Below are 6924 nucleotides of genomic sequence, written 5' to 3' on the forward strand. Positions count from 1 at the left end.
ATGGGGTTTTAGGGGATATTCAAGATTTGAACTATAACAAAAGTACTAATCCCTGTATGTTGACCGTCTTTTGGCCTTGCTTATTACATTGCTTTTACCATGGAAAAGTTTTGGATTTTTATGTTTATGAGTAAATAGAGTTTTGGTTTTTTTGTTTGTTTTGTTTTGTTTGCCATTGATGATGATGATATCAGGCTTGTGGTACTGAAGATTGAACCCAGAGCCCTACATGTGCTACAAGAGTACTCTACCACTAAGCCAAACCCCTCAGCCCAAGGGCTTTGAGATTTCATTTCTTGTTTAAGTCACAGTGTCTATAGTCTAAGTTCTCTCTCTCCCCCCTCCCTCCCTCCCACCCTCCCCTAATCCCCCACTTTTATATTCCCTGTTTAAATTATAATCTGTTTGGAATTTATTTTGAGAATTAAAACTGAGGAAGAGCTTTTATAAATTTTCCCCTGATAGCTAACTTATTATCAGTGATATTTATTAAATAAGGCACATTTCTCTATTGATTTTTAAATGCTATCTTTACCACATTCACAGTTCCCAGAGGTGTTTGCATTTGTTTCTAGGATCTCTGTTCTGTTCCACTGGTCTACCTGTTTATTACCATGTCAGAGCAAATCTATATTAAGTAAATAGCTTTTAAAATATAAAGTATATATCAAAACAAATCTCCTAGTCATTTTTTTCCTCAGAATTTTCCTGGATAGTCTTATATTTTTATTTTCAGATGGGATTCCTTTAGATTCCATGGAACCTGCTAAAAAAACAAGAGGTGCACACACACACACACACACACACACACACACATACACACACACACATACACACACCCTCACAGATCAGGTGATATAGAACCTGCAAGTTTGGGCAGCCATATAAGAATGACTTGACGATGTTCCTCACACTCCCTTCAGTTATATTAAAACTTAACCTAAAACAATAAAAAGAAGAATTGATGCTTTGAAGCAATTTCAAGTGAGTTGTGCTCATGAAGAAGCTAAGTTCTATAAAGAAACTGATTACTTGGGAAAAAAGTATGCAGCATTGTCTGTTGGACATGAGAATTTATCACAGTGATGTTGAAGACAGAAGCAGAATCAGAATGGCACAGTGAAAATAAAGATGATAAATTGGTTGGAGACATGAAAAACAAAAAAGCCACAGTGCAAAAGCAGATGAGTCAAATTTCAAAGGAATTATCAGAGTTCTGATTTGCCATCTTTAGAAATATGGACAAGCATGTCTACTTAGCAAAGTGAACTAGCCCAGAAATATGATGAACCAATATTGAAACATGATATTAAAGTCACATTTTGGATCCAAGATGGTGGACTAGAGGATGACTGCATCCCCAGTCGCTCCAGAACCCAGGAGTTAAGAAGGGGAGGCATTGAGAGACTCGGACTAAAATAGAGCCACGGGTGAGTCACTGAGCCACTGGGTAAAGCTCAGCCCGGGTGGCAGGCCCAGATAGAGGTGGCTTATCAGATCAGGGCAGGGCAGCTAGAGTCTTCCACAGGCAGCCCTGCGCACTCCGGTGGTGGGCCCCGCCCACACAGCCAGCTTCTCCAGGTTCTCGGAGCAGGCCCCCTAGTGAGAGCCTTTCTAATCAGAACAAGCTCCAAGTCCCAGAGCCAGCGCGGCATACTCCGGCCCGCAAGCAGCTTCAGGGACCAGGCCAGGGCAGCCAGAGACTTCCCCAGGCAGCCTGGACCCCTGGGGTGGAGGGGCCTTTCAAGGCTAGCTTCTCGGAACAGACCGCCCAGTGAGAGCTTTTCTACACAGAACCAGCCACAAGTCCCCAAGCCAACGGAGAGCTTTGATCCGCAAGCAGCCTCTGGGATCAGGGCTGGGCAGCCAGAGACTTCTCCAGGCAGCTCTGCCCACTCCAGCCGCAGGCTCTTTCCACGGGGCGATCCAAGATGGCGGACTAGAGGGTGACTGCATCTCCAGTCGCTCCAGAACCCAGGACTCAAGAAGGGGAGGCATTGAGAGACTTGGACAAAAATAGAGTCACGGGGTGAGTCTCCCCCTCTGGGAGAAACTTGACCTGGGCAGCAGGCACAAATAGGGGTGGCTTATCAGAGCAGGGCAGGGCAGCTAGAGTCTTCACCAGGTAGCCTTCCACACTCCGGCAGTGGGCTCCTCCCACACGGCCAGCTGCACAGTGCAGGCCCCCAGGGAGAGCCTTTCCGCACAGAGCCAGCTCCAAGCCCTGGTACCAGTAGGGGGCTGGGGCAGCTTTCTTCGGATGCACTGCATTATCAAGTTCCTCCAAGACATCAGGCTACTGAAGGCTGGGAGGTGATACACTGGAAATCTACCGGGACACTATAAGCCAATAGAGGAAATCTGCAATATCTCAGGGTCCCACTGAGAGCTGACCAATATGAGAAAACAAGGGAAGAAAATGTCCCAAAAGAAACAATTGGAAAAATTAACAAAATAAATAGTTGGTTCTTTGAAAAAATAAACAAAATTGATAAACCCTTAGCCACACTAACAAAGAGAAGACGAGAGAAAACCCAAATTACTAAAATTCGGAATGAACAAGGAAACATCACAACAGACACGAGTGAAATACAAAACATAATTAGAAGCTATTTTGAAAATCTATACTCCAACAAAACAGAAAACCTCGAAGACATCAACAAATTTCTAGAGACATATGAATTACCTAAACTGAACGAGGAGGACATACAACTCTTAAATAAACCAATTTGAAGCAATGAAATAGAAGAGGTCATCAAAAGCCTACCAACAAAGAAAAGTCCAGGACCAGATGGGTTCTCAGCCGAGTTCTACAAAACCTTTAAAGAAGAGCTCATTCCATACTCCTCAAAGTATTCCATGAAATAGAAGAGGAGGGAACCCTCCCAAACTCGTTCTATGAAGCCAATATCACCCTGATACCTAAACCAGACAGAGTCACATCGAGGAAAGAAAATTTCAGACCAATATCCTTAATGAACATCGACGCAAAAATTCTCAACAAAATCTTAGCAAATCGCATACAAAACTGTATTAAAAAGATAGTGTACCATGATCAAGTGGGTTTTATCCCAGGGATGCAAGGTTGGTTCAACATTCGGAAATCAATAAATGTCATTCATCATATCAACAGACTTAAAGTTAAGAATCACATGATTATTTCAATAGATGCAGAAAAAGCATTCGATAAAATACAGCATCCCTTCATGCTCAAAACACTAGAAAAAATTGGGGTAGTGGGAACATTCCTTAACATTATAAAGGCCATCTACGCTAAGCCCATGTCCAATATCATTCTAAATGGTGAAAAACTGAAAGCATTCCCCCTAAAAACTGGAACAAGGCAGGGATGCCCTCTTTCACCACTTCTATTCAACATCGTCCTTGAGACTCTAGCCAGAGCAATTAGACAAACCAAAGAAATTAAAGGGATACGAATGGGAAAAGAAGAACTCAAACTATCCCTGTTCGCTGATGACATGATTATATATTTACAGGAACCAGGAAATTCCACCAGAAAACTTTTAGAACTCATAAGTGAATTCAGTAAAGTAGCAGGTTACAAGATCAATGCTCATAAATCCAATGCATTTTTATACATAAGTGATGAATCTTCAGAAAGAGAAATTAGGAAAACTACCCCATTCACAATAGCATCGAAAAATATAAAATACTTGGGAATCAATCTCACAAAAGAGGTGAAAGACCTCTCCAATGAGAACTACAGAACACTAAAGAAAGAAATTAAAGAAAACCTTAGAAGATGGAAAGATCTCCCATGTTCCTGGATAGGCAGAATTAATATTGTCAAAATGGCTATACTACCTAAAGTGCTATACAGGTTCAATGCAATTCCAATTAAAATCCCAATGATGTACCTTGCAGAAATAGAGTAAGCAATTATGAAATTCATCTGGAAGAATAAAAAAACCTAGAATAGCTAAAGCAATCCTCAGTAGCAAGAGCGAAGCAGGGGGTATTGCAATACCAGATCTTCAACTCTACTACAAAGGAATAGTAACAAAAACGGCATGGTATTGGTACCAAAATAGACATATAGATCAATGGTACAGAATAGAGGACATGGACACAAACCCAAATAAATACAATTTTCTCATACTAGACAAAGGTTCCAAAAATATGCAATGGAGAAAAGATAGCCTCTTCAACAAATGGTGCTGGGAAAACTGGAAAACCATATGCAATAGAATGAAATTAAACCCCTATCTCTCACCCTACACAAAATTCAACTCAAAATGGATCAAGGACCTCGGAATCAGACCAGAGACCCTGCATCTTATAGAAGAAAAAGTAGGTCCAAATCTTCAACTTGTTGGCTTAGGATCAGACTTCCTTAACAGGACTCCCATAGCACAAGAAATAAAAGCAAGAATCAACAACTGGGATAGATTCAAACTAAAAAGCTTTCTCTCAGCAAAGGAAACTATCAGAAATGTGAAGAGAAAGCCTACAGAGTGGGAGAATATCTTTGCCAACCATACTTCAGATAGAGCGCTAATTTCCAGAATCCATAAAGAACTCAAAAAACTCTACACCAAGAATACAAATAATCCAATCAACAAAAGGGCTAAGGAAATGAATAGACACTTCACAGAAGAAGATGTACAAGCAATCAACAGATATATGAAAAAATGTTCAACATCCCGAGTAATAAGGGAAATGCAAATCAAAACTACCCTAAGATTTCATCTCACCCCAATTAGAATGGCGATTATCAAGAACACAAGCAACAATGGGTATTGGCGAGGATGTGGTGAAAAAGGAACACTCATACATTGCTGGTGGGGTTGCAAATTAGTGCAGCCACTCTGGAAAGCAGTGTAGAGATTCCTCAGAAAGCTTGGAATGGAACCACCATTTGACCCAGCTATCCCACTCCTTGGCCTATACCCAAAGGACTTAAAATCAGCATACTTCAGAGATACAGCCACATCAATGTTCATTGCTGCTCAATTCACCATAGCCAGATTGTGGAACCAACCTAGATGCCCTTCAGTTGATGAATGGATAAAGAAACTGTGGCATATATATACAATGGAATATTACTCCGCAATGAAAAATGATAAAATTATGGCATTTGCAGGCAAATGGATGAAATTGGAGAATATCATGCTAAGTGAGATAAGCCAATCTCAAAAAACTAAAGGACGAATGATCTCGCTGATAAGCGGATGAGGACATATAATGGGGGGTGGGACATATAATGGAGGGGTTAGCATTAGGTTTAGGGTTAGGTTTAGGGTTAGGGATAAGGAGTGTGGTAAGAATGAAGGAAAGAAGGGCTGTATAGAGGGGAAAAGAGGGGTGGGGGGGAAGGGAAAAAAATAATGAATCAAACATCATTGCCCTATGTATACGTATGATTACACAAATGGTATGCCTTGACTCCATGTACAAATAGAGAAACAACATGTATCCCATTTGTATACAATAATAATATAAATAAATAAATAAATAAAGTCACATTTTCAGATCAGTTTACATCATTTATATTAGAATTACATTTTGAACATTATGATTGGGATATGAGGTGTCCTTCAAAAGCTCCTGTATTAATGCAGGAATATTCATTGGTGAAATGATTGGATTATGAGATCTTTAACCTAATCAGTCCTTTCTAGTTTATACATGGACTGGGTGGTAACTATAGGAGGGTGGGGCATGGATGGAAAAGGTGGTCACTGCAGGTATGCCCTGGAAGGGATCATCTTCCCTCTGGCCCTTTCCCTTTTCTCTCTCTCTGCTTTCTGGCCCCTATGAATGGTGTTCCTTTGCCATGTCCTTCTGCCATATGTTTCTGTCTCACTTTGGGCCCAAAGCAATGGAGTTGGCAAATCATGAACTGTTTTAGTCATTTTTTTCACTGCTATGACCAAAGGACCCAATCAGCACAGTTGTAGAGGAAAAAAGGATTTTTCAGGGACTCATGGTTTCAGAGGTCTCCATCCATGGACGGCAGGCTCCATTCCTTGGGGCTTAAGGTGAGGTCAATCATCATAGTGGGATAGTGTGGCTGAGGGAAGCAGTTCACATGATGATCAGAAAGCAGAGAGAGAGGCTCCATTCTCCAGATACAAAATATTTACCCCATAGCCATGTCCCCAATGGATCACTTCTTCCAACTACACCCTACCTGCCTCCAGTTATCACTCATTTAATCCCATCAGGGATTAATTCACTGATTATATTAAGGCTATGGCCCAATCATTTCTCCTCCAAACCTCTTTCATTGTCATACACATGAGCTTTTGGGGGACACCTCACATCCAAACCATAACGTGGACTAAACTTCTGATACCACGAACCAAATTAAACTTTTCTTCCTCTAAGCTTTTCTTGTCGGGTATTTTGGTCACAGAAAAAAAGCTGATCAACACAGAATCTAATGACTACTTTACCAATTCAGTTCTGACAAAAAGTACAAGATGTGGTCAGAATCAGATAAGGCCAATTCCTTTTCCTTTGGAAGTTCTAAAATCATCAGCTGTGATGGGTGTGTAACTGGAAAAATATTTTCTGAAACAGGTTATGTCCAAAACACCAATAAAAAGAACAGGCATAAAAATTGAAGCACTTTCAGAATATTTATTAAACAAGTACCCAGTGAGTCATTTTTCCAACTTTTTCAGTTCCCTGACATTAACCTCTGATGTTGGTTTTGGTTTTGTTTTGCAATGCTAGATAATGAACCCAAGACTTTTTCACATGCTAGGCAAATGTCTTGTCACTGAGCTACATTCCCAGCCCAAGCCACTGATTTTGAACCTGAACACTTCCGTGAGTGTGCTTACTGGGGAGACCTCGGAGGAATATGACAATCTTGAAGAAGACAATGAAAGAGAAGAGGAGGACTTAGAAAATGACAAGGATAAGAGGAGAACTATGCCAAAATTAACCCTAAGA

The 6924-nt window shown here is 40.8% G+C and overlaps 1 pseudogene; it reads left to right on the forward strand.

Annotated features, from left to right (window-relative positions):
- The first annotated feature begins 831 nt into the window (after positions 1–831).
- Positions 832–6590, forward strand: LOC124985641 (nucleosome assembly protein 1-like 4; annotated as a pseudogene).
- Positions 6591–6924: the final 334 nt, after the last annotated feature.

Source organism: Sciurus carolinensis, chromosome 5 (genome assembly GCF_902686445.1).
Source record: "Sciurus carolinensis chromosome 5, mSciCar1.2, whole genome shotgun sequence".
NCBI lineage: Eukaryota > Metazoa > Chordata > Mammalia > Rodentia > Sciuridae > Sciurus > Sciurus carolinensis.